The sequence below is a fragment of the Panthera uncia genome (genome assembly GCF_023721935.1).
Source record: "Panthera uncia isolate 11264 chromosome B3 unlocalized genomic scaffold, Puncia_PCG_1.0 HiC_scaffold_1, whole genome shotgun sequence".
Classification (NCBI taxonomy): Eukaryota; Metazoa; Chordata; class Mammalia; order Carnivora; family Felidae; genus Panthera; species Panthera uncia.
This window is the reverse complement of record NW_026057582.1, coordinates 38,851,693-38,879,080: the sequence shown is the minus strand read 5'-3', so window position 1 is coordinate 38,879,080 and position 27,388 is coordinate 38,851,693. Positions and strand designations below refer to the sequence as shown.

The 27,388-nt window shown below is 36.7% G+C and overlaps 1 protein-coding gene across 2 annotated transcripts in view; it reads left to right on the top strand.

The window, feature by feature from the left end:
- The window catches only part of MNAT1 (MNAT1 component of CDK activating kinase), a 230,312-nt gene that overhangs the window by 33,662 nt on the left and 169,262 nt on the right, over positions 1-27,388 (top strand). The window lies entirely within an intron of this gene.

The following is a 27,388-nucleotide window of genomic DNA, read 5'->3' as shown; positions in this document are numbered from 1 at the left end:
GTAATTTCTTTGTATGTGGTGAGTCTTTTTTAGCACTCCCAATGTAGAATTTTTAATTTTGATAAAATGAAATTTATTGGTCTCCTTTACATGGTTTAAGTTTTTTAGTCACTTTTAGGAAATCCTGCTCTGATGTCATAGTTATCTTATAATTTCGTTTATGTATATATGTATCTATGTATATAGGCTCCATGCCCAGTGTGGAGTGCAATGCTGGGCTTGAACTCATGGCCCTGAGATCAAGACCTGAGCTGAGATCAAGAGTCAGACACTTAACCAACCGAGTTGCCCAGGCGCCCCTTATAATTTCTTAAATTTAAAGTTTTCAGTTTCATGTTTAGATCATTTATTTATTCATATGGAACTTCTTTTTGTATATAGTTAGTGTAAGAGTTAGGGCTCTAGGTCCGCACTTTTTATTTCATGTAGCAAGTCAGTGATGTCTCAACCATTTATTGAGTAGTCATTCCTATCCACATTGATTTGTAATATGACTTCTTCCCTATGCTGGATTCCCATGTATATATGGAATTTTTTTTTTTTGTATTGTCTGTTTTTTTTAACTGAAGTATATTTCATCCTTGAAGTGTGCTGATATATTGGTGGTACATGGGTCTATAGAAATCTTTATGGGATGTCAATTTTACCTAAAGAACATGAAAAAGATTTTGGATAATTGACTTACTAAGTAATTTTTAAAGACATTTTTCAATGAAAATAAATAGGATTGTATTGAGACAAATTGAACATTTATGAATTTTTAAGATAAAACATGGTAATTCAAAGAAATATTGACCTTCTAGGAGACCATTTGAGACTTTAAATTAAAATTTAATTTAAAATTTAAAATGTCCCCAGTCTTCCAGGAGGTACATTTTTCTCTGCCCTTTGAGAATACTTTGGTGGGAAAGGGTGAAAGACTACCGTACACCCTTACATAAACTCTTTTTTTCCCAAAGTGTTCTGTTTATTGACCTGTGTAGAAATTGTGAGTATTGATACCTTTGTTCTTGTGCGATTTCGATCTGGAATGTCATCCTTCTTTTGTACTTCAAGGCCATCAAATTCTTCAAGTCCCACCTATATTCAGCCTGTTTCCTGAGTCCTTTCCTGACAGTAATCCTTGATACTGGCTTTTGGTCCTTATTGGTTATTCCTTGCGTTAAGTACTAGTTTAAAAAAAATTTTTTTTTTAATGTTTATTTGTTACTTTTGAGAAACAGAGAGAGCATGAGTGGGGGAGGGGCAGGGAGAGAGAGGGAGACACAGAATCTGAAGCAGGCTCTAGGCTTTGAGCTGTCAGCACAGAGCCCGATGTGGGACTCAAACTCACAAACCATGAGATCATGACCTGAGCCGAAGTTGGATGCTTAACCAACTGAGCCACCCAGGCACCCCTAAGTACTAGTTTTAATAGCTAAAATTTATTGAGAATGTATTATGTGTCTGGTATATTTCTAATATTTTCCCCGTATTAACTGATATAAATCTTACCAACTTCATGAGTCAAATCGATTTTCCCCCTTCTCCAACAATCTCAACACCTGGAAGGTATTATTTTTCTTTTTCACAAGGAAATTGAGCATAGTGAGGGTTAATAGTTTGTCTAGGGTTGCAGGCCTAGCAAATGACTAAAGAAAAGGAGGTAAAATGGCTCCATTATTGATGCATTTAACCATTATGCTCTCCTCCCTTCCCAGTTGCTTAATAAATAATTAATTGTTCAAGGACTGAATCCACTATTTTGACACTTAGCCAACACAAACTTGTGCTGTTGTTTTATGGGTGTGTCCTCTTGCCTAACTACGTAGTACATCCATGAAGGTAGGGATCAAATATTATACTTTTTTATAATGTAACTTTGTACTTTAGGTAGATCCACTTCATATAATAAGCACCTGGTAGATGTTTATTGATAAGGGTCTGATAGTGACGTAAACCTTATAATTCATTGTCAAATGGATCTAAGCATTTTCATACTAAGTAGTCATCTGATGGCTTGGATACTCTAGCATCACATATAACATTAAGATTTCCTGGTTCTGGGGCTGTGGGGCTTGGCTAGATCTGGAGAATTACATTGGTAGAAAGGTATGCCTAGGAATTAGATTTCTGGCCTGAACTTAAATTATGACCTTTGACAAGTCATTTTGGTTTATCACCTGTAGAAAGGGGAAAATCTAACTTAGCCTTTATTTTTTTAATCATGGTCTTTGTATATCTTTTAACCTTTCTGGAAGAAAAGTTGTATGCATTCAAAGTAGTATTATATTCTCATTCTTAGTTGTAATAACTTCTATACCATTATGTTGGTACATATTCAAAAGGGTGTATTATCAGCATAGCTATGCTTTTATTTTTAGAATGAGAAATTTAACATTAAGAAACAAAGTTCTTTTTGGGGGGGTTGTTTTGAGAGTGCATTATGAACACATGCAAGCAGGAGAGGGGCAAAGGGAGAGGAAGGAGAGAATCTTTTTTAAATTAAAAAAATTTTTTTAATTTAAATTTTAGCTAACATACAGTGTAATATTGGTTTCAGGAATAGAATTCAGTGATTCATCACATACATACAACACCCAGTGCTCATCACAAGTGTTGTCCTTAATATCCATTACCTATCTAGCCCATCTCCCACCCACCTCCCTCCATCAACCCTCAGTTTGTTCTCTGTTAAGAGTCTCTTGTGGTTTGTTTCCTTCTCTCTCCTCTCCCTTCCCCCGCCCCCATATGTTCAATATGTTTTATTTCTTAACTTCCACATACAAGTGAAATCATATGGTATTTGTTTTTGTGACTGACTTATTTCACTTAGCATAATACATTCAATAGAGCTCTGTCCATGTCATTGCAAATGGCATGATTTCATTTTTTGTGATGACTGAGTGATATTCCATTGTATGTATATACCACATCTTCTTTATCCATTCATCAGTTGTTGGACATTTGGGCTCTCTCCATAGTTTGGCTATTATTGATAATGTTGCTATAAACGTTGGGGGTGCATGTACCCCCTTTGAATCTGTTGTTTTGTATCCTATGGGTAAGTATGTAATAGTGCAGTTGCTGAATCATACAGTAGTTGTATTTTTAGTTTTTTGAGGAACCTTCATACTGTTCTCCAGAGTGGCTGCACCAGTTTGCATTCCCACCAACAGTGCAGAAGGTTTCCCTTTTTTCTACATTCTCACCAACACTTGTTACTTCTTGTCTTCTTTTATAACAGTTATTCTAACAGGTGTGAGGTGGTATCTAATTGTGGTTTGTATTTCCCTGATGATGAATAATGTTGAGCATCATTTCATGTGTCTGTTAGCCATCTGGATGTCTTCTTTGGAAACGTGTCTATTCATGTCTACTGCTCATTTCTTTTTTTTTTTTTTTTTAATTTTTTTGTTAACATTCATTTTTGAGAGACAGAGACAGAGTGCAAGAGGGGGAGGGGGAGAGAGAGAGGGAGACAGAATTTGAAGCAGGCTCCAGGCTCTGAGCTGTTAACACAGAGCCCGACTCAGGGCTCGAACCCATGAACCATGAGATCATGACCTGGGCTGAAGTCGGATGCTTAACCAACTGAACCACCCAGGTGCCCCAATCCTGCCCATTTCTTAACTGGGTTATTTGTTTTTGGGTGTTGAGTTTGATAAGTTCTTTATAGATTTTGGATACTAAATCTTTATCAGATATGTCATTTGCACATACCTTCTCTCATTCTGTAGTCTGCCTTTTAGTTTTGTTGAAGAGAGAAGGAATCTTTAGCAGGCTGCATACCCAGCACAGAGCCTGATGCAGGGCTTGATCTTAGGACTGTGAGATCATGATCTGAGTTGAAACCAAGAGTTAGATGCTTAACCAGCTGAGCTACCCAGGCATCCCTGTACCAATTTTTTAAAATGCTGAAAATATACATTTTTACTGGGAAAAATTACTATATTCTACAAACTTTTGAAGAGATGCTGGGGGACTATGTCATTATTATTTGTATACTCCATCTGTCATAGAGCCTTATCATATCCTTATAATACAATATTATAGGGGCGCCTGGGTGGCGCAGTCGGTTAAGCGTCCGACTTCAGCCAGGTCACGATCTCGCGGTCCGTGAGTTCGAGCCCCGTGTCAGGCTCTGGGCTGATGGCTCGGAGCCTGGAGCCTGTTTCCGATTCTGTGTCTCCCTCTCTCTCTCTGCCCCTCCCCCGTTCATGCTCTGTCTCTCTCTGTCCCAAAAATAAATAAAAAACGTTGAAAAAAAAATACAATATTATATATTATATAATTCTCTTTTGTTTTTTTTGGTATATTATTCTTGATAGAATTAAAGTGTTAAGGAAAAGTCTGTACCATATATAAAGTTTGTAATTATAGTGATAAAGAAAAGTTAAACTGATAAGCATCAGTTATATTGAAAGGAAATTGTATGCAATTTTGGAAAAAGAAAAATTAACAGCCTTTGTAACAACTCAAGCTATCTGGAATGATCAAACTTGGAAGAAACCTTAAATATTTTATAAATGAGTATTCAAGTTTCCCCATATAAAGGACAGTTAGAACAGCAACTTATGTTTTCTGATTGCCAATGTAGGTCTAATTAAATCATCATGTCTTTAATAAGAGACTTTTATGTGGTCAGGCATAGCTTTATCTTTTTAAAGAAATGTATTCTAGAGTACAAGAGTTATATTTGTAAGAAAAATAACTTTTTTTGTGGTAATTGCTGGATTTATCATTTAAGGAAGTGTATTCTAGGAAAAAAGCATTTCTACCTTGATCTTAGGGGATGTAGGTAGTTTTTCACAGTGCTTTCACATATGTCTCTCATTTGAGTAACATTTCTGGGAGAGAGTTAATTTTAGCTATTATTGCTTTTATTGGTCAGATAATTGAAGACAGTTTGTTTTTGAAAGGTCATTTAGGTAGTATATAATTTTAGATGCTTTTGTTTGTAAATAATAGGAAAGTCAACTCAGACTATCTTAAAGAATTTATTGACCTGTTACTGACAAGTACAGCCAGTAGATTAGGATTGATCCAGTAGTCCAATAGTATAACCATTGTTTTGTTTTCTTTCTATATCTTGGTTTCTGTTTTCTCTTCACAGTGCTAAGTTTGCATCTAGGTAAATAAAATGGATGCTTTCTTTTATAGGCTTAGAGGGAATGACAGAAACCCAAAAAATACAAAAACACTAATTTGAAAGGATATGTGCACCCATATGTTTGTTGCAGCATTATTTACAATAGCCACATTATGGAAGCAGCCCTAGTGCCTATCGATAGATGAATGGATAAAGAAGATGTGGTATATGTATACAATGGAATATTACTCAGCCATAAAAAAGAATGAAATTTTGCCATTTGCAACAATATGGATGTAGCTGGAGAGTATAGTGCTAATCAAAATAAGTCAGAGAAAGACAAATACAATGTGATTTTACTCGTATGTGGAATTTAAGAACCAAAACGAATGAATAAAGGAAAGAGAGAGAGAGAGAAAAACCAAAAAACAGACTCTTAATTATAGAGAACAAACAGATGGTTAACAGAGGGGAGGTGGGTAGGGAATAGGTGAAATAGGCAAAGGGGATTAAGAGTACACTTACCTTGGTGAGCACTGAATGATATAAATAATTCTTGAATTACTGTATTGTAAACCTGAAACTGATAGTAATACTACATAATAACTATACTAGAATTAAAATTAAAAAGAAAAATAAAGGGAATGATAGAAAGCTTTTTTCCTTGCTTTTCTCTCTCCTCATATCTCATTGGGACATAGTAGGTTGCTTGCTTATCCTGATTGTTAAAGAGGATTTACTGTAAAGATTTACTGATAGGATTAAGCCAGTCAGTGAGCACCTCTTGATTTGGGAGTGAGATCACATTCATCCAAATTGTTGACTGGGAAATTCAGTTTTATTCGTTTATAATTGGAGAAGGTTTGCCTTGATAACTGGAGAGGCAAACAAAAGATACCTCCTCTGCGAAAGCTAATGTTAGAGTAAGAATCCAGGTTTTCATTCTTTGTTGAAAATGATAAATGAATACATAAAACTTGACCTTATTCTAGGAACATATAACTTCAGTTTCTAAATTTTTTTGATATGAAATTCATATTGCATAAAATTAACCATTTTAAAGTGAGCAATTCAGTGCCATTTTATATCCACCACCTCTGTCTACTGCCAAAATATTTTCATCACCACAAAAGAAAACCCTCTATATTCACTGAGCAGTTACTCTCCATTTTCCCCTCCTCTCCAGAACCTGGTAATGGCTAATCTGTTTCCTGTCTCTGTGAATTTACCTATTCTGCATATTTTATATAAATGGTATCATATAATATACAACCTTTTGTATCTGCCTCCTTTCACTTAGCATGATGTTTTCAAGGTTCATCCAAATTGTAACATGCATCGATATTTCATTCTTTTTTATGACTGAATAATTCCATTGTATGTATATACCACAGTTTGTTTCTCCATTCATTCATATGTTGGTAGACATCTGGGTCTTTCCTCCTCTTGGTTAGTGTCAGTAGTACTGCTACAAACATGTTTTGTATATGCATTGTATTTAGTACTTATTTTCAGACCTATTGAGTATATACCTAGGAGTGGAATTGGTGGGGAATGTGGTAATTCTGTGTTTAACTTTTTGATAAACCAACAAAATGTTTTCCACAGCAGCTGAACCATTTTTCATTCCTGCCAGCAATGTATGAGGGTTCCAGTTTCTCCATATCCTCACCCAGGGAGAGAGAGTGACAGAGGATATGAAGTGGGCTCTGCACTAACAGCAGCAAGCCCTGATGCAGGGCTTGAACCCATGAATTTTAGGTTAAGAATACTGCACTGTGGGCATCTAACTTCGGCTCGGGTCATGATCTCACAGTTTGTGAGTTTGAGCCCTGCATTGGGCTTTCTGCTGTCAGCACAGAGCCCGCTTTGTATACTCTGTTCGCCTCACTGCTCCCCTGCTCCCTCTTACTCCCAAGAATAAATAAACATTAAAAAAAACCTGCACTGTTATTCACTGGTGTTTTATGTAGAATGAGTAGTAAATTTTATTTCACCTTAAAGTTTCAGAAAGCTGTTTTGTACTTTGTCATAAAAATAATGCTTCATATTTGAAAATAAACAGGTCATTGTTAATATTCAGATTATCTTTGGAATTAATTCCAAAACAGCAGTGAGCAAGTGTGAAGAAATAGTTCATTTTATCTTAAATTCTTGAAGATCAACAGTGGTTTTATTTTATTTTTTTTTTTGCCAACTATGGTATCTTTTTGAAAGAAACAAATTTTTCTTCAAAATTTTGATAAGGTAAGCCCAGGTGTCAGCTACAACCTTACTGAGGTTTTCTTCTTCATGCTGAGTTCTAACTTCTTAGGTATTTCCATCCTTAGCATAGGTCTTTTTATGAAAAAAATTTTTTAATTCTGTTGGCTATATATATTTGAATAATTGGACAAATCACTAAGCTAGTTTTTATTAATGGAGTTAGTAAATTTATCCTCTCATATTCTAACAAGAATACTTATCAGGGGGTGCCTGGGTGGCTCAGTTGGTTAAGGGTCCTACTTCATTCAGCTCAGGTCATGATCTCGCCATTTGTGGGTTTGAGCACTTTGTCACATTCTGTGCTGACAGCTCAGAGCCTGGAGCCTGTTTCAGATTCTGTGTCTCCCTCTCTCTCTGCCCCTCTTTAGCTTGTGCTCTGTCTCTCTCTCTCTCAAAAATAAATAATAAACATTAAAAAAATACTTATCAGAAGTAATGCTTATTTGTATTCAATGTTAAAATTTTTTTTCTAGAGGTAATTATTTTTAATTATACTTTTAAGGGTTTTTGAGACATACTTTTCCCATAAATACTTTTACTAGAATATGCTTATGGTGTCAGTGAAAATGGAAAAATAATGCACTAATTTTATAGAAATATCAGAATTCAAGATGTTGGAAGTTGCTGAGTAAGTGCAAAATATTGTGTCTGCACAATTTAAGAATTATCTGGTCAGATGGAAAAGAATTGATAAATGTAGAGATATAGCTAACAATTATTGAACATTTACTATAAGCCAGACACTGGTTTAAATTCTTTTATATGTAATAACTTATTTCATTAAGTCAATTTTTAAAAGGCTTGAATTTTCTTTTTATTAGTGTTTGAAAATAATTGTCTCTACCATTCAAAAATAAAAATTAATTACAAATTTAAAATATGACATGGGTTTTAAAACAATCTGAGGTATAGTTCTCAAGCTTGTCTATTATTTTATTGATTGAGCTTCTCTAGGACTTATTGGTACTTAAAATGATTAATTGAAAATGTTAATGAGCAAATGTTGGTATACTTTGCCTTCCTGAAACAAAAATGTTAAGATTATTTTTTTATAGACTTAATTTTTTTAGAGCAGTTTTACATTTATAACAAGAATTGAGAGGAAAGTGCAGAGATTTCTCACCTACCCATTATCAATATCATTCACCACTAACGTACATTTTTTTTTTTTTTTTTTTTTTTTTTTACCAGAGATGAACCTACATTGACACATCATTATCACCCAAAGTCCATAGTTTATTTTAGGGTTCAATTTTCATATTGTGTATTCTATGGATTTGGACAAAAGTATGATGACATATCCATCATTATAATACCATATAGAGTATTTTCACTGCTCTAAAAATCTGTGCTCAGCTCAATTCTCCCCTGTCTCCCCTCTCCCCAACCAACCACAATCTCTGATCTTTTTATTGTCTTGAATTTTGCTTATTATAGAATGTTATATAGTTGGAATCATATACTGTGTAGGCTTTTCAGATTGACTTTTTTTCACTTAGTACTATTCATTTAAGTTTCCTTCAAGTCTTTTCTTGATAGCTCTTTTCTTGTTAGTATTGAGTAATATTTTATTGTCTGGATATACCAGTTTATGTATCTGTTCACATACTGAAGGATATTTGGGTTGCTTCCAAGTTTTGGCAATAATGAATAAAGCTGCTATAAACACCATGTGCAGTTTTTCGTGTGGACATAAATTTCTACCTCCTTTGGGTAAATACCAAGGAGGGTAATTGCTGTAAGAGTATGCTTTATTTCCTTACTGATTTTCTGCCTGCTGGATCTGTCCATTTCTGACAGAACAGTGTGAAAGTCTCCAAATATAATAGTGGATCCATCTATTTCTCTTTGCAGTTCTGTCAGTTTTTGCTTCATATATATATATATATATATATATATTTAAATATTTATTTATTTAGAGAGAGAGAGAGAGAATATGAGCCTGTGGGGGGTGGGGCAGAGAGAGAGAGGGAGAGAGAGAATCCCAAGTAGACTCCACATTGTTAGCACAGAGCCCAGTGTGGGACTCAAACTCGTGAACGATGAGACCATGACCTGATCTGAAATCAAGAGTCAGATACTTAGTCAACTGAGCCACCTAGGTGCCCTTGTCTCACATTGTTGTCTTCTTAAAGCATTGACCCCATCATTATTATGTAATGTTCTGCTTTATCCCTGATAACTTTCCTTGCTCTGAAGTCTGCTATGTCTGAAATTACTCCTGTTTTCTTTTGATTAGTGTTAGCACAATATATTTTTCTCTACTTATTTATTTTTAATATGTCTTTGTATTTAAAGTGGGTTTCTTGTAGATAACATGGAGTTGGGCCTTGTTTTTTGATCCAGTATGACAATCTCTGTCTTTTACTTGGTGCATTCAGATTACTGACATTCAAATTGATTACTAATATTCTTGAATTAATATCTACTGTGTTCATTACTATTTTCTATTTGTTGTTTTTGTTCTTTGTTCTTATTTTGTCTTCTTTTTCTGTCACAGTTTTCTAAACAATTTTTATGTCTGTCTGTCTGTCTGTATGTATATCTGTTTAAATTCCAGTGTAGTTAACATATGGTATTATATTAGTTTCAGGTGCATAATATAGTAATTCAGCAGTTCTGTATATTACTTAGTGTTCATCAAGTTGAATGTACTCTTTTTTAAAAAAATTTTTTAATTTTTAATTTTTAAAAATTTACATCCAAATTAGTTAACATATAGTGCAACAATGATTTCAGGAGTAGATTCCTTAATGTCCCTTACCCATTTAGCCCATTCCCCCCCTCCAGTAACCCTCAGTTTGTTCTCCATATTTATGAGTCTCTTCTGTTTTGTCCCCTCCCTGTTTTTATATTATTTTTGTTTCCCTTCCCTTATGTTCATCTGTTTTGTCTCTTAAAGTCCTCATATGAGTGAAGTCATGATTTTTGTCTTTCTCTAATTTCACTTAGCATAATACCCTACAGTTCCATCCACATGGTTGCAAATGGCGAATGCACTCTTACAGCCTTTCACCCATTTCATCCATACCTCTACCCATCTCCCCTCTGGGGACCATCTATTCTGTATAGTTAAGAGTCTGTTTTTTGGTTTGTCTCTCTGTCCCTTTTTCTTTCTTTTGTTCATTTGTTTTGTTTCTTAAATTCCACAGATGAGTGAAATCATATGGTATTTGTCTTTCTCTTATTTTGCTTAGCATTATATTCTCTAGGTCCATCCATATTGTTTGTAAATGGCAAGATTCCATTCTTTTTTATGGTGGAGTAATATCCCATTGTATATGTATATACCACATCTTCTTTCTCCATTCATCAGTTGATGAACACTTGGGTTCTTTCCATAATTTGGCTATTGTAGGTAATGCTGCTATAACATAGAGGTGCATGTACCCTTTGAATTATGATTTTTGTACTCTTTGGATAAATACCTAGTAGTAGCAGTTGCTGATCATAGAGTAGTTCTATTTTTAACTTTCTGAGGAACCTCCATACTGTTTTCCACAGTGGCTGCACCAATTTGCATTTCCACTAGCAGTGCACAAGGGTTCCTTTTTCTCCACATCCTCACCAACACTTGTTGTTTCTTGTGTTGTTGATTTTAGTCATTTGACAGGTGTGTGGTGGTATCTTATTGTAGTTTTGATTTTCATTTCCCTGATCAGTGATGTTGAGTATCTTTTCATGTGTCTGTTGGCCATGTAATGTTTTCTTTGGTAAAATATCTATTCATGTCTTTTGCCCATTTAAAAATTAAAAAAAAAATTTTAATCAAAAAAGTATTTTTAAAGTAATCTCCATACCCAACATGGGGCTCGAGCTCATGACCCTGAGATCAAGAACCACATGCTTTACCTACTAAGCCAGCCAGGTGCCCCTCATCTGCCCGATTTTAATTGGAGTATTTGGGGTTTTTTTGCTGTTTGACTTTTATAAGTTGTTTATATACTTTGGATACCGATCCTTTATCAGATATGTCATTTGCAAATATCTTCTCCCATTCTGTAGGTAGCCTTTTTGTTTTGTTATTTCCTTTGCTGTGCAGAAGCTTTTTATTTTGATGTAGTCTCAGTAGTTTATTATTGCTTTTGTTTCCCTTGCCTCAGGAGACATACACAGAAAGAAGTTGCTATGGCTGTTGTCAAAGAAGTTACTGCCTGTGTTCTTTTCTAGGATTTGTATGGTTTCGGGTCTCACATTTAGGTGTTTAATCCATTTTGAATTTATGTTTGTGTGTGGTGTAAGAAGGTGGTTTGGTTTCATTCTTTTGCTTGGTGCTATGCAGTTTTCCCAACACCATTTGTAGAAGAGACATTCTTTTTTCCCATTGGGTAGTTTTTCCTGCTTTGTTGAAGATTAGTTGGCCATATACTTGTGGGTTCTTGTATGTTCTGTTCCTTTGATCTGTGTATCTATTTTTGTGCCAGTACCATACTGTTTTGATTCCTAAAGCTTTGTAATATAACTTAAAGTCTGGAATTGTGATGCCTTCATCTTTTTCTTTTAAACATTTTTTTCATGTAGGGGTGCCTGGGTGGCTCAGTGTGTTGGGTCTCTGACTTCAGCTCAGGTCATGATCTCATGGTTCGTGAGTTTGAGCCCTACATAGGGCTCTGTGCTGACAGTCAGAGCCTGGAGCCTGCTTCGGATTCTCTGTCTCCCTCTCTCTCTCTGCCCCTCCCCACTTGCACTCTGTATCTCTCAAAAGTAAACATTAAAATAAAAAAAATTTAAAAATTAATAAAATAATTTTTTTTCATATTTATTTATTTTGAGAGATAGAGCAGGGGGAGGGACAGAGCAAGAGAGGCAGAGAGAATCCCAAGCAGGCTCCACACTGTCAGCAGAGATCCTGACGTGGGGCTTGCACTCACAAACCATGAGATCATGACCTGAGCTGAAATTAAGAGTTGGATGCTGAACCACCAGAGCCACCCAGGCGCCCTGGGACTTTTTTTTTCTTTTTCAGGGTTGCTTTGGCTATTCAAGTCTTTTGTGGTTCCATACAGATTTTAGGATTGTTTGTTCTAGCTCTGTGAAAAATGCTGTTGGTATTTTGATAGGGATTGCATTAAATATGTAGGTTACTTTGGATAGTGTAGACATCTTAACAATATTTGTTCTTTCAATCCATGAGCATGGAATATCTTTTCACTTCTCTGTGTCATCTTCAATTTCTTTCATCAGTGTTTCATAGTTTTCAGAGTACAGATCTTTCACTTCTGGTTAAGCTTATTCCTAGGTATTATTTTTGGTGCAATTGTAAGTGGGATTGTTCTCTTAATTTTTCTTTTTGCTGCTCCATTATTAATGTATGGAAACAGTGCATTTCTTTTTTTTTTTTTTTTTTTTTTAATTTTTTTTTTTTTCAACGTTTTTTATTTTATTTTTGGGACAGAGAGAGACAGAGCATGAACGGGGGAGGGGCAGAGAGAGAGGGAGACACAGAATTGGAAACAGGCTCCAGGCTCCGAGCCATCAGCCCAGAGCCTGAGGCGGGGCTCGAACTCACGGACCGCGAGATCGTGACCTGGCTGAAGTCGGACGCTTAACCGACTGCGCCACCCAGGCGCCCCAACAGTGCATTTCTGTACATTGTGTTAGTAGTCTGTGACTTTACTGAATTAATTCATTTATCACCTTTAGTAGTTTTTTGGTGGAGTCTTTTGGGTTTTCTATATATAGTATCATATCATCTACAAATAGTGAAAATTTTACTTCTTCCTTATCAGTTTGGTTGCCCTTTATTTCTTTTTGTTGTATGCTGTGGCTCATACTTATGGAACTGTGTTGAATGAAAAGTAGTGAGAGTGGACATCTTTGTCTTGTTCTTGACTTTAGGGGAAAAGCTCTGTTTTTCCCAATTGAGTATGCTTTTTGCTTTTGCTTTTTGCTTTTGGGTTTTTCCTCATAAGGCCTTTATTATGTTGAGGTGTCTTCCCTCTACACCCACCATGTTGAGGGTTTTTGTCATGAATAGATGACATGAATAGATGTTATATGTTGTCAAATGCTTTTCCTACATCTATTGAAATGATTGTATGCTTTTTATTCTTTCTCTGTTATTGATATATCACATTGATTTGTACATATTGAACTACCCTTGCATCCTGAAAATAAAGCCCACTTGATTGGGCTGAATTATTATTATTTTTTAATGTATTGTTGGATATGGTTTTGCTAGTATTCTGTTTAGGATTTTTGCAGCGATGTTAATCCAAGATACAGGCCTGTAGGTTTCCTTTATTGTGGCATTCTTTGTTTGGTTTTGGTATCAGGGTAATGTTGGCCTCATAGAACTTGGAAGTTTTCCTTTCTTTTCTAGTTTTTGGAATAGTTTGAAAAGAAGAGGTATTAACTCTTCTTTAAATGTTTGGTAGAATTCATCTTTGAAGCCATCTGGTTTTGGACTTTGGTTTATTGGGAGTTATTTGATTACTGATTCAATTTCATTTTTGGTAATCAGTCTATTCAAATTTTCTATTTCTTCCTGCTTCAATTTTGGTAGTTTATATAGGTAGTTTATATAGCTTCTGGGAATTTGTTTATTTCTTCTAGGTTGTACAATTTGTTGGTATAATAATCTTTTGTATTTCCGTGGTTCAGTTTTTCTTTCTCCTCTTTTGTTTGTGATTTTATTTGAGTCCTGTCTTCCTTCCTTCCTTCCTTCCTTCCTTCCTTCCTTCCTTCCTTTCTTTCTCTCTCATTGGTCTTTTCAAAGAACCAGCTCCTAGTTTCATTGATCTATGTGTGTGTTTTGTTTTGTTTTAGTTTCTATATCATTTATTTCAATAGCTCTTATTATTTCCTTCCTTCTCCTGGTTTGGGGTTTTGTTTTTTTAGCTCCCTTAGGTGTAAGGTTAGGTTGTTTGAGATTTTCTTGGTTTTTATTTATTTTTATTTTTATTTTTAACATTTATTTATTTTTGAGACAGAGAGAGAGAGAACATGAACAGGGGAGGGTCAGAGAAAGAGATACAGAATCTGAAACAGGCTCCAGGCTCTGAGCTGTTAGCACAGAGCCCGACGCAGGACTCGAACCCACAAACTGCGAGATCATGACCTGAGCCAAAGTCAGATGCTTAACCAACTGAGCCACCCAGGCGCCCCTTCTTGGTTTTTAAACTAGGCATATATTGCTATAAACTTCCATCCTAGACTTCTTTTGCTACATTCCAGAGATTTTGGACCCGTATGTTTTCACTGTTATTTCTCTACATGTAATATTTAATTTCTTCTTTGATTTCTTGGTTGACCCATTCATTGTTTAGTAGCATGCTGTTTAACCTCCATGTATTTATGCACTTTCTGGATTTTTTTCTTGTGCTTGATTTCTAGTTTCATAGCATTTATGGTGAGAAAAGATGCATTGTATGCCTTCAGTCTTTTAAAATTTGTTGAGGCTTGTTTTGTGGCCTTTGTGTGATCTATTCTGAAGAATGTTTTTTGTGTGTTTGAAAAGAATGTGTATTATGCTGTTTAGGATGGAATGTTATGAATATATTTGTTAAATGCATCTGTTCCAGGGTGTCATTCAAAGCCATTTTTTACTTGTTGATTTTCTGTGTGGATGACCTGTCCATCGATGGAAGTGGGGTGTTAAAGTTCCATACTATTACTGCATTATTATTGATTAGTTCCTTTATGTTTGTTTTTAATTGTTTTTTGTATTTGGGTGCTTGCATGTTGGGTGCATAAAATATTTATAATTGTTATATCTTCTTGTTGCATTGTCTGCTTTATTATTATATAGTGTCCTTCCTTTGTCTCTTGTTATAGTCTTTGTTTTAAAGAGTCTAGGGGGGCCTGGGTGGCTCAGTCGGTTGAACATCTGACTCTTGGTATTGGCTCAGGTCCTGATCTTGCCATTGTGAGATCAAGTCCCGCATTGGGCTTCTTGCTGAACATGGAGCCTGCTTGGGATTCTCTCTCTCCCTCTCTCTCTGCCCCCCTGCTGTTCATGCGTGTGTGCTCACTCTTTGTCAAAATAAATATATAAATTTAAAAAAATGAACTGTATCTTGTCTGATATAAGTATTGCTACCTCAACTTTCTTTTGACATCCATTTGCCTGATAAATGTTTCTCCATCCCCTCACTTTTGTTTTGTTTTGTTTTGTTTTTAATTTTTTTAAATATTTATTTTTGAGACAGAGAGAGTGACAGAGTGTGAGCACGGGCGGTGCAGAGAGAGAGGGAGACACAGAATCCAAAGCAGGCTCCAGGTTCTGAGATGGCAGCACAGAACCCAGTGCGGGGCTCAAACTCACAGACCATGAGATCATGACCTGAGTCGAAGTCTGACGCTTAACTGACTGAGCCACCCAGGCTCCCCTCCATCTCCTCACTTTCAATCTGCATGTGTCTTTAGGTCTGAAAAGGGTCTCTTGTAGGCAGCATATAGATTGTGTCTTTTTGTTTTTTTATTCCATTCTGTTACCTTATGTCTTTTAATTGGAGTGTTTAGTCCATTTATATTCTAAGTAATTATTGATAGATATGTATTTATTGCCTATTTGTTACTTATTTTGTGGTGGTTTTTGTAGTTTTTCTCTGTTCCTTCTCTTGCCTCTCTAATGTTTTGCTGACTTTCTTTAGTGATATACTTTGATTCCTTTCTTTTTTATTTTTTGCATATCAGTGATTTTTGATCTGGGGTTATCATTTGGTTTATATATAACATCTTCTGCATATAATAGTCTATATGATGGTGATGGTCACTTAAGTTTTAGCCCATTCTTTTTCCTCTTCTCTCCACATTTTAAGTATATGGTGTCATATTTTACACCCTTTTATTTTGTGAACGCTTGACTGATTTTTACAGATACACTTGTTTACTGTTTTTGTGTTTTCTACTTTTCATACTCTTACTTGTGGTCTTTTTTTTTTTTTTTTTTTACTCAATCCCCTTTAACATTTCTTGTAGGGCTGGTTTAGTGGTCATGGACTTCTTTAACTTTTGTTTGAGAAATTCTCTCTCTCCTTCTATTCTTAATGATGGCCTTGCTGGATAGAGTATTCTTGGCTCCAGAGTTTTTTCTTTTAGCACTTTGAGCATATCCTGCTACTCCCTACTGACCTGCAAAATTTCTGCTGAAAAATCCACTGATAGCCTTTTGGGGTTTCCCTTGTTTGTAACTGTGTTCTTTTCTCTTGCTGCTTTTTAAATTCTTTCTTCTCTTCTTCCCCCCGCCCCCCTCCTCCTCCTCTTCTTCTTCTTTGATAAAGTTTATTTATTTTGAGATCGAGAGAGAGAGAGAGAGAGAACGAGCAGGAGGGGAGCAGAGAGAGAGAAGGAGAGAGAGAGGCCCAAGCAGGCTCTGCACTGTCAGTGCAACTGTGAGATCATGACCTGAGCTGAGATCAAGAGTTGGATGCTTAACTGACTGAACCACCCAGATGCCCCTCAAATTCTTTATCACTACTTTTTCTTTTTTACCATTTTATTTTATTTTATTTTTTAAATGTTTATTTTTGAAAGAGTGCAAGCAGGGGAGGGGCAGAGAGAGGGGGACAGAGGATCCAAAGCTGGCTCTGTGCTAACAGCAGTGAGTCCAATGTGAGGCTCAAACTTATACACACCATGAGATCATGACCTGGGCCAAAATAGGAAACTCAAATGACTGAGCCATCCAGGTGCCTACACAGCCCCAGCACCCTGCCTTTTTTTTTTTTTTTTTTTTTTTACCATTTTAATCACTGTATGTCTTGGTGTGGACCTTCTTGGGTTGATTTTTGTTGGGGCATCTCTGCCTCCTGGATCTGTATATATGTCTCCTTTCCCACATTACTGAAGTTTTCAGCTATTATTTCTTCAAATAAGTTTTCTGCCCACTTTCTCTTCTCCTTCTAGGATCCCTATAACGAGAATGTTATTATGCTTGATGGAGTCATTGAGTTCCCTTAAGTCTATTCTCATTTTGCATAATTTTTTTCTGTCACCTGCTCAGCTTGATTACTTTCCATTCCTCTGTCTTCCAGGTTTCTGATTCATTTCTCTACTTCCTCTAGCTGGCCATTTATTTCATCTAATGTATTTTTAATTTCATTTATTGTGTTCTTCATCTCTGATTTTTTTTTTTTATCTCTTTGTTGAGGGTCTTACTGTTGTCCTCCATTCTTTTCTCATTACTCTATGAGGTATATTATTTATATCCATTTTGCTTGCATCTCTTGGCTGTGGTCCAGAGCCACAGGACCTCTGGACTTGTGACATTTAGGAGATATTCCTCTGCCTCTTCATTTTGTTCCTCTCTGTGCCTATTTCTCTGTGTTAGGAAAGTCAGATTTTTCTGCTCTTGAAAGTAATAGCCCTATGAAGAAGAGGTTTTGTAGTGCCCTGTAGTGCATTGTGTCTTGTTTCCTAGAACCTGGTGCTTTAGGGGTGTCTCCTATTTGTGTTGTGTGTGCCTGCTGTTGTGTCCTGGCTGCTTTATCCTTCAGTGAAGTGATCTGCAGAGGATGTAAAGCTTTGCTTGTTTTAGCTGGGGTTTTGTCCCTAGCTGGGGTGGAGTGTACAGTTTTAACAGGATGCGCAGGTTGGCCTGGGAGATGAGACCTGCGACTGCTTCCTCAGGGTGGACAATTTTAACAAGATTGTGCACCACTGTGGCTGCCAGGACAGAGGGCCCGCAGAGTTTGTTGGGAGATGTGGTGCTGGCAAGGTTTGCACAGATCTTCTTGGTGGAGGGATGGGAGGTACCTATAGCACAGGGACTGAGGCAAGCATGACTGGAGAGGGCTGATTTGTTGAAGCACGGCAGGGTGGGGCTTGTAAGCAAGTTAGGTAGTGAGTGTTGGCCTGCTTGTTCCTGTTGGTGGTTGTGTGTTAATGCTGAGGGGCAGAGGTGGGAAAAGGTGCCTGACAGCTCGTTTGTTCCTGGAGGGGTCTTCCTGTGATCCCTACCCCTCGGGATACCTCTGAGATGAGTAAATAGCTCTCACTCCAGTATGCCACAGGCATTTTGCAAACTGCTGATTCTACACTGTATCTTCCCAGGCAGTTTGTATTGTTGTCTCTTTCAGGGTGGGAACTCAGTTTGTAATGCCCTTTGGGCTTTCCCAGAATTGAGCTTGCTGATTTTTAAAATTTCTGGTTTTAGGTCCCTCTGGTTGTAGGGACCTGACCAGGAGGGGCACCTGGCTGACTCATTTGGAAGAGCATCAAACTCTTGACCAAGGGGTCTTGAGTTCGAGCCCCAATTATGGGTGTACAGATTACTAAAAAAAAAAACAAAAAAAACAAAAAAATAGAACACATGAAATTTGTTTTCAAAGCTAAGTTTTATGGGGATTTGTGTTCCTGGTGTGGGCTCTTTGGTGTGATAGTCTGTTTCTCACTCCTCTTTCTGTGGGCAGCTTTCCCCCTAACCCCTAGATGTCAGCAGTCAGTTTTGCTCCCCAACATTTCTCTGTCCTTCCTATCCTATTTGATGTGGCCAAAGATCCAAAAAGCTCAGAGAACAAGGAGGACAAATGCCCCAAAAAACCCACACCTAGGCAAATCATTAGCAAATTACAGAAAATTAAAGATAAAGAAAAAATGATGCCAGAAGGGGTAAATAACATCTCACTTATGAAGGAACAAAGATAAAAATTACATTCTTCTCTACCTTTAATTATGGAGTTTGTTCTGCCAGTCTGGGTTGTTTTTTGGGTTATTTATGCTGGTGTGAGTGTTATCTAGTTATATTCATCGGATGAGGTGAGCTTAGGGTCCTCTTACTCCACCATCTTCTCAGCCTCTGTTGTGGTTTTAAATGGGCACTTTATGTGATTCCATTTTCTCTTTTTAGCACATCAGTCTTCTTTTTGTACTTTGGTAGTAGCTGCCCTAGAGTTTGCAATATACATTTATAACTAATCCAAATCCACTGGCAAAAAATACCATACCACTGCGCAGTAGTGTGAGAGCCTTATAATAACAAAATAATTCTAGTTCCTCCCTCCTATTTCTTGTATCATCAGTGTCATTCATTTCACTTATATATAATCATACGTAGGCATATATACATGCATCTCTATATAGAAATTTATATAATCAAATATGTTATTAGTTTGAACTACATCTTATTTGTTAGATTAATAATAAAAATGAAGTTATTATTTTATCTTCACTTATTTTTTTCTCAAGTGTTCTTTCTTAATGTAGATCTGCGTTTCTGACTCATTATTTTTATTTCTCTAAAGAACTTTTTTTAAACACTTCCTACAAGACCGGTCTTTTGGCAAAAATGTTTTTTAATATTTGTCTGATAAAGTATTCTTTCTTCACTTTTTTTCTTTTTAATTTTTTTTTCATGTTTTTTTATTTTTGAGACAGAGGGAGAGACAGAGCATTAGCAGGGGAGGGGCAGAGAGAGTGGAAGACACAGAATCTGAGGCAGGCTTCAGGCTCTGAGCTGGCAGCACAGAGCCTGATGTGGGGCTCGAACCCACGAACCGTGAGATCATGACCTGAGCTGAAGTCCAAGGCTCAACTGACTGAGCCACCCAGGTGCCCCGTTCTTTCTTCACTTTTTTTTTTTAAATGTTTATTTATTTTTGAGACAGAGAGAGACAGAGCATGAACCGGGGAGGGTCAGAGAGAGAGGGAGACACAGAATCCGAAGCAGGCTCCAGACTCTGAGTGGTCATCACAGAGCCCAATGCGGGGCTCCAACTCATGGACCGTGAGATCATGACCTGAGCTGAAGTTGGATGCTCAACCGACTAAGCCACCCAGGCGCCCCTCTTTCTTCACTTTTTAAGGGTAGTTTGGCAGGTTGGAGGTGTTTTTCTGTAAACACCTTAAATATTTCAGTTAAATATTTCTCTTGTATGTCTTTTTGGGAGAGAAGTTGAATGTAATGCTTATATTCCTTTATAAGTGAGATGTTATTTCCTCCCTCTGGCTTCTTTCATAATTTTTTCTTTATCTTTAATTTTCTGTAATTTGCTAGTGATATGCCTAGGTGTGGGTCTTTTGGGGGGGAATTTGTCCACCTTGGTGTTCTTTGAGCTTTTTGGATCTTTGGTTTAGTGTCTGATGTTAATTTAGGGGAAATTTTCAGTTACTGTGGTTTCACCTATTTCTTCTGTGTCTTTCCTCTCTTTCTGGTATTCTAGTTGCACATATCTTACACTTTTTGTAGTTCTACAGCCCTTGGGTATTCTGTTCCATTCAGTCTTTTTCCCTTTGGTTTTCAGTTTTCGAGGATCGTACTGATATATTCTCTTGCTCAAAGATGGTTTCCTCAGCTGTATCTAGTCTACTATTAAGGCCATCAAAGACATTCTTCATTTCTGTTACATTATTTTTTTTTTAATCTCTACCATTTCTTTTTGGTTATTTCTTAGACTTTCCATCTGTTTATATCGCTCATCTGTTCTTACATTTTGTCTCCTTTATTTGTTAGGAACCTTAGCGTCTTAATTATGGTTGTTTTATATTCTTAATTAGATAATGCTAACATCCTTGCCATGTCTGGTTCTGAGCTTGCTCTGTGTCTTCCAGTTATGTTCTTTTGCCTTTTGGTGTGGCTTGTAAGTTTTTCTTGATAGCTGAACATGATGTACTGTGTAAAAGAAACTGTTCTAACTAGACTTTTAGTAATGTTGTGGTGAGGTATTGGGAAAAGGGAAGTGTTCTATATTTCTGTGATTAGGTCCCAGACTTTTAGTGAGCCTATGCCTTTGGACTGTGAAGTTCATAAGTGTTTCAAAGTTATTCTTTTCTCCCTACTTAGATGGACTGGATGGCTAGAATCAGCTACAGTTGGTAATTTACCCTCCCCCAGGTTAGTTAGGCTCTGATAACACCCAAGCTGGTTAGGCTTTGGTTAATTAGTTTCATCTGAGAAACCTTGTTGAGAAACCTTGTTGAGAAGGTAGGGTGCATTGGTGTATTTCAAAATGATTTCTTTCTCCACATCCCCTTTTACATTCAAATTATATTTATTTTATTTTTAATTTTTTTTAATGTTTGTTTATTTTTGAGAGAGAGAGAGAGAGTCAGAGTGTGAACCGAGGAGGGGCAGAGAGAGAGGGAGAGAGACACAGGCTGTCAGCACAGAGCCTGATATGGGGCTTGAACCCACAAACCGCGAGACCTGAATCAAAGTCAGACTCTTAACCAACTGAGCCACCCAGGCACCCCTCAAATTGTATTTCTTTGTAAATAACATTTATTGATCACATATAACCTGGTTCTCAGATACTTTGATTTTGGTCTCAGTACCTTTGATAGTCTTAAAAATTACTGAGGACTCCCCAAGAGCTTTTATTTATGAATTTTTATCTGTTAATAGTTACCATGTTGGACATTAAAATTGAGAAAATTTGAAAACATTTATTAAAAATATAAATAATATATTTTATAAAATGTATTTTCTAAAACAAAAATTTTAGAGTAGTATTGCTTTATGTTTTGTTTTATTTTATTTTATTATTTTATTTTATTTTATTTTTTATTTTATTTTATTTTATTTTTGAGAGAGAGGGAGAGAGAGAGTGCATGCAGTGGAGGGGCCAGGAAGAGAGAGAGAGAATCCCAAGTGGGCTTCATGCTCAGCCTGATGTGGGGCTTAATCCTATGACTCTGGGATCATGACCCAAGCTGAAATCGAGAGTCTGATGCTCAACTGACTGAGCCACCCAGGTGCCCCACCATTGCTTTACATTTTTGCAAATCCCTTTGTTTGGGTTAAGAGAAGACAGATTGTGATATTTGCTTCTGTAACGAATCTACATTGTCACATGTAATTTCCAATGAAGTATATGGAGATGATGTGGCTTCCATAGATACATAGTTGGAAAATGGAGGAACCTATTGATACTTTTTCAAATAATGTAAATATTCTTTGGCCTACTTAGGTAAATATATATTTAGTTCCTTTGAGTCGTTGAGAAAGTGAAGGTGATGTTTTACTTAATGTAGGACCTACATTTCTGGGTATCGTAGGACTAATTGAATCTGCCCTTAGCTTTCCCAAGGTAGATTTACAGAAATGGTCCTGATGGAGATGCATTCTTGGCTTGGTATCCTGGCAGTTTGTTTTCTTTAAATTCTCCAAGGCTCTGAATGCCCCTGGTGGCCATGTTGTGTTTCTTTACCATTCATATAATTGTTTGTTACGTCTCCCAGTGTGCAAGATTATTTCTGAAGCCCTTCATAAAGTTAGCTGGAGGATTTTTCTTTCAATTTCTAATTGACCTTCACTCTGTTTCTTCAACCATATGTTTGAAGGGGCATTGAGCCTCTGCAAAACTTGGATCTCAACATCAATACTATCATCTCCACAAACTTTTTGGCTATTCTAGTTCAAAACTGTTCATCAGTGGCAATAAGTAGAGTCCATGTATTTCAGGAAATACTAGACTCAGGATAGTACTTTTGGAATTGTCATTGGCTTGGAGCATTTGGAGTGTGATGTGTTAAGAGTGGTCAAGAGTGTAGAGTGTAATTTGTTCACCTGTTGCTTATTGGCCGAGAGCTTATGGTAGTAGTATTCAGAGTATACCTTTATTACAGTTTTGTTTCTTCTTTTCTATTTTGACCACTATATTATAAGCCTTTACGTACAAGTTGGTGTTACTCTCTTTGTATCCCTCGTAGAATGAAGGATATTGGTTTTGGGTATATTGAGTTTCAGGGAATTTTATTTTTCTAAGTAAAAAAATGTAGCTGTGGGATGTCAGATAGGAAGTGTGCAATAGGCGGTGTCTAATAGGAACTCAGAAGGTATGTTTGGGCTAAAGGTAGACACTGGGGATTGTTACTTACATCATTGTTAAGAGTAAGAGTGAAAGAGAAAATGTGGAATGTGAAGCAGACCAAGGTCAATTCTTGCTAGTTACATGATTTTAAGCCAGCTATTTGACTCCCCAGTGCTCAGTGACCTCATCTGTATAGTAAGGACAGCCATATGTACATCATAAGATGCCTAATGCATATTATCTTTGACTTCCTTCATTCTTTTCCAACCTTTTTCTAGAAAACATATACAGTGTTTTTCAACAGAGCATTTAAATTTGGCTTAGGAGTTTACTGGCAGGAGGGCAAAAAGGGAAATTAAATGTGTTCCATGATCCTTGCTGTTTGTAAGGGGGGCACAAAAACCCATTTTGGTGGGGGGAGGGGCTCGTGTTTTCTTGTCACAGCTTACTAAATTACTAGCTCTTTCCTTATCCTCTGTGTATAGCTCAATTTTTCTGGCTCAAAATGGGCTTAAATGTCCTATTTGAATTTGTGCCTTATATTATTTGCTTGTTAGTTATAAATTGCTGTGCTAAATGGTATAGCTTGTTAGTTATAAATTGCTGTGCTAAATGGTAATAGCCAACAGAAGATTGAATGGTTATTTTGAATTCTAAAACAGTGAAAAAATGGATGAACATAATTTTTCTTTTTAATTTTGAGAATAAGCTGTATTCCCCAGAGTCTGTAGGGAGAAGTTTATAATGTTTTAACATGTGCTCTCCCAGGCCATCCCTTCTATTTTTATGGATGAATTCTTTATTTGACTCCCAAAACACTTTGTTGCAATAGTTTTTTCCCTCAAGCTTTGGAATAGATAAGATTATGAATTCCCTTTTAGGTATAAGATGATACATAACAATGTAACCTTTAGGTTACAGAAAAGTTATTTACACGTTCTAGAAAAGTTAGGCAGCATATTTTGAGAGAAAAAATTCCCTTAATATCTAGCTCCTACCCTATAGAGTTCAGTACACATGGGTTTAAGGAATAATTTATTATAGGGATAAAATTTTTCTTTAACAGAAGTTATCACTTGTTTATCTTTCAAGACCATAGACTTCTGTTTGGAGTTGTTTCAGGAAGTCAGTGAGCTAAAGAAGAATGGAAAGTCCTGATAAAACTAGATTACTTCCAAGAAAGCCTTAAATACAAAATTTGTGATTATTTACCTTTTTCTAAGTCAGTTAATTCTATTTAAAAGAAAAAAAATTTAAAAAAAAATTTTTTTTAACATTTATTTATTTTTGAGACAGAGAGAGCATGAACAGGGGAGGGTCAGAGAAAGAGGGAGACACAGCATCTGAAACAGGCTCCAGGCCCCGAGCTGTCAGCACAGAGCCCGATGCGGGGCTCGAACCCACAGACTGCGAGATCATGACCTGAGCCGAAGTCGGATGCTTAACCGACTGAGCCACCCAGGCGCCCCCCCCCCCCAAAATTTTTTTTTTATTTGAGAGAGAGAGAGAGAGAGCGAGTGAGCATGCGAGTGGGGGAGAGGGACAGAAGGAGAGAGAGATAGAATCCCAGGCAGGTTCCATGTAGAGCCTGATGTGGGGCTTGATCCCATGACTCTGGGATCATGACCTGAGCTGAAATCAAGAGTTGGTCGTTCAACCAGCTGAGCCACCCATGTGTCCCTTAGTTAATCTATTTTAATAATTACTGAAATTCTACATGGAATATAATTCCTCTTGAAAAATTAAAGGAAATAAGTCAGATAAAAAATCTTGACAAAGGAATATAAGCAGCTAACTATTGATATAAGAAAATAAAATCTAAAAATAAGTTGTTTAGGGGCACCTGGGTAGCTTAGTCAGTTGAGCATATGACTTCAGCTCAGGTCATGATCTCGATGTTTTTGAGTTCCAGCCCAGCATTGGGCTGTCTACTGTCGGCACAAAGCCTGGTTCTGATCCTCTGTCTCCCTCTCTCTCTGCCCCACCCCCCCCACTCACTCTCTCTCTCAAAAATAAATAAACATTAAAAACAAATAAATAAATAAATAAGTTGTTTAGAGAGAAAAGAAGGTGGGCACCATTCTGGTTTTCAAAAACAAGAGAAAATCATAACGCTATCTTTGGGAATGGGTAATGACTGGGGATTTGGGCTTTTCCAGCAAATTTTCCTGTGCTCTGAAAAATAGGAAATTTTGTATGAAAAACTTTCTTGCACTCTTGGAGGCCAAAGCTTGATTATATACTGCTGCTTTGGTTGTTCTGTTGCCAGATGAAGTGAACTAGCAATTACCAACTTTTTCTTCTGTTTTTTTTTTCTTTTTTAATATATATGACTGGTTTCATATAAAAACTTTGTAAATATGTATTTTATAAGTATAGAAAAAAATTGGTCACATAAACTATACACCTAAAGTAGTTATGTTATCTGTGGGAAGTGTGATATAGAACAGAATGAGGTAGAGTTTTCAGTTTTTTTCTCTGTATGCTTCTATCTTTGAGCTTTAAAAAGAGAGTTATTTGTGTTTTCAGCAGTTAAAATTGGGAGGGGAAGACTTATAGGAAAATAAATTATTTTAAAAATTCTTAAATACTGTAGAAATCCTTATGATTTAAGGCAGATTTTTAATTTTTTTTTTTAAGTGAGAGTATGCGTGAGCAGGGGAGGGGCAGAGGGAGAGGGAGAAAGAGAATCTCAGGCAGACTCCTCACCCGTCACCTCACCCTTCACCTCACCCAACCAAGATCATGACTTGACGTGAAACCAAGAGTTAGACACTTAACCAGCTGAGCCACCAGGCACCCTTTAAGGTGTATTTTTTAAAAAATAGAGATGGAAAATTGATCATGAAACAAATAATGTAACTAATATGCAGTATGACTTTTAGAAATATTAAAGTTTTCTGTATTGCCTTGTTAAGTGAATTATCAACTGAATCTACTCTACAAGACCTTGAAATATAGAATATTATTTGTGTGTTGATAGTTTTGAGTGTTTTAGATGGCTCCTTGCTTATCAATATCTTTAGTCAATATATTTTTAAAGTGTGCTCATTTTCATCTTATGCAGTTGGATTTAATTTTCTTTAACCACAAACATTAGGGGAAATGCACCACTCCCAATCTTCTGAATCCCAAAGTGAATTTTCTGGGGATTTGTTGATCTAGATAATGACAGTTGTGATCTTTGTTCTTTCAGGATTTTTTTTTTCCTCTAATATTTGATGGCACCGTTACGATAGAAGAAATACACAGTCAATGCTAGTATTTTACTAGTAACCAACCTTAAAAATTCTTACTACCCTGTGTAATTCTTCTCATTTAGCTTTCTCTACAAGTCAGCCACATACCTGGAAGAAATAAACATTTACCTTTTTCACTAGAATTTCTGATTTCCCCTCTTATATTCATTTTTTTAATTATGTGTAGTTTATTGAGTACTTAGTATTTGTCAGGCACTGGGGATAGAGAACAATAGTCCAGATTCCTGCTGTCATGAAATGTATATTATATCCTAGTAGGGGTTACAGAAAATCAACACATAAATAATTTCAGATAATGCTAAGAAAGGAGTGATTAGGGCTGGTGTCGTCCTAACCTATGTGGAGTTTGGCAACATTACAACTAGAGAAATGAATATCCAAATGTTTAAATATTTATAAGTTAAGGATCAAGCTACACATCCATGCTGCCCACTTCTCAAGGGCTGGCATCCTCAAGACCCAGAGGCTAAAGAAACTGTTGCTCTCTTCTCCTAGCCAGCCTTTCTACTTGCTAGTCTGATTAGTAGCATGGATGACTTGGGGCAGAGCAGGGATGGTTGAGTGGTGCCTGGACCCATCAAAAACAGTATGTGAACTGATCCTGTCAACTCCCTAGTAATCCAGTACAGAGAGGTTAACCTCTTTAAGTCCTTGTTTTTGTAACTCAAGACTTTCAGGAAATTCTCAGCTCTTCCCCAGATTGCACTACCCGAGAAGAGAGCAGGGAATGCAGGTATCTGGGACACGTGGCTTAACTAGGCAGTCCTTCTTGGTGGATTTGGGGCAGCCAACCTTAACTGATTAAAGTTTTTAGGAGGAAACATTCCTTCTGTGATTTCTCAGGGCAGAAGTTGTGTTTTTTCCTTTCTCCGTGCATACTGTGGCACAGTCACCTTATCCTTTGGCCTGGGGCAGGGCCGGGGTGGGGGAGACCTCTTTCAGCTAGCACCTCTCCCTTGTAATTCCCACTTGCTCACTTGCTTCCTGAACTTTCAAAAAAACCTTCCTTACAAGGCTAAAGGAAAAAAAAGTCTTTGTTTTAGTGATTGTGGTATGCAGAGCCTAGGCTTCTGACCTAGGCTTTTCTTGCCTAGGTCTAG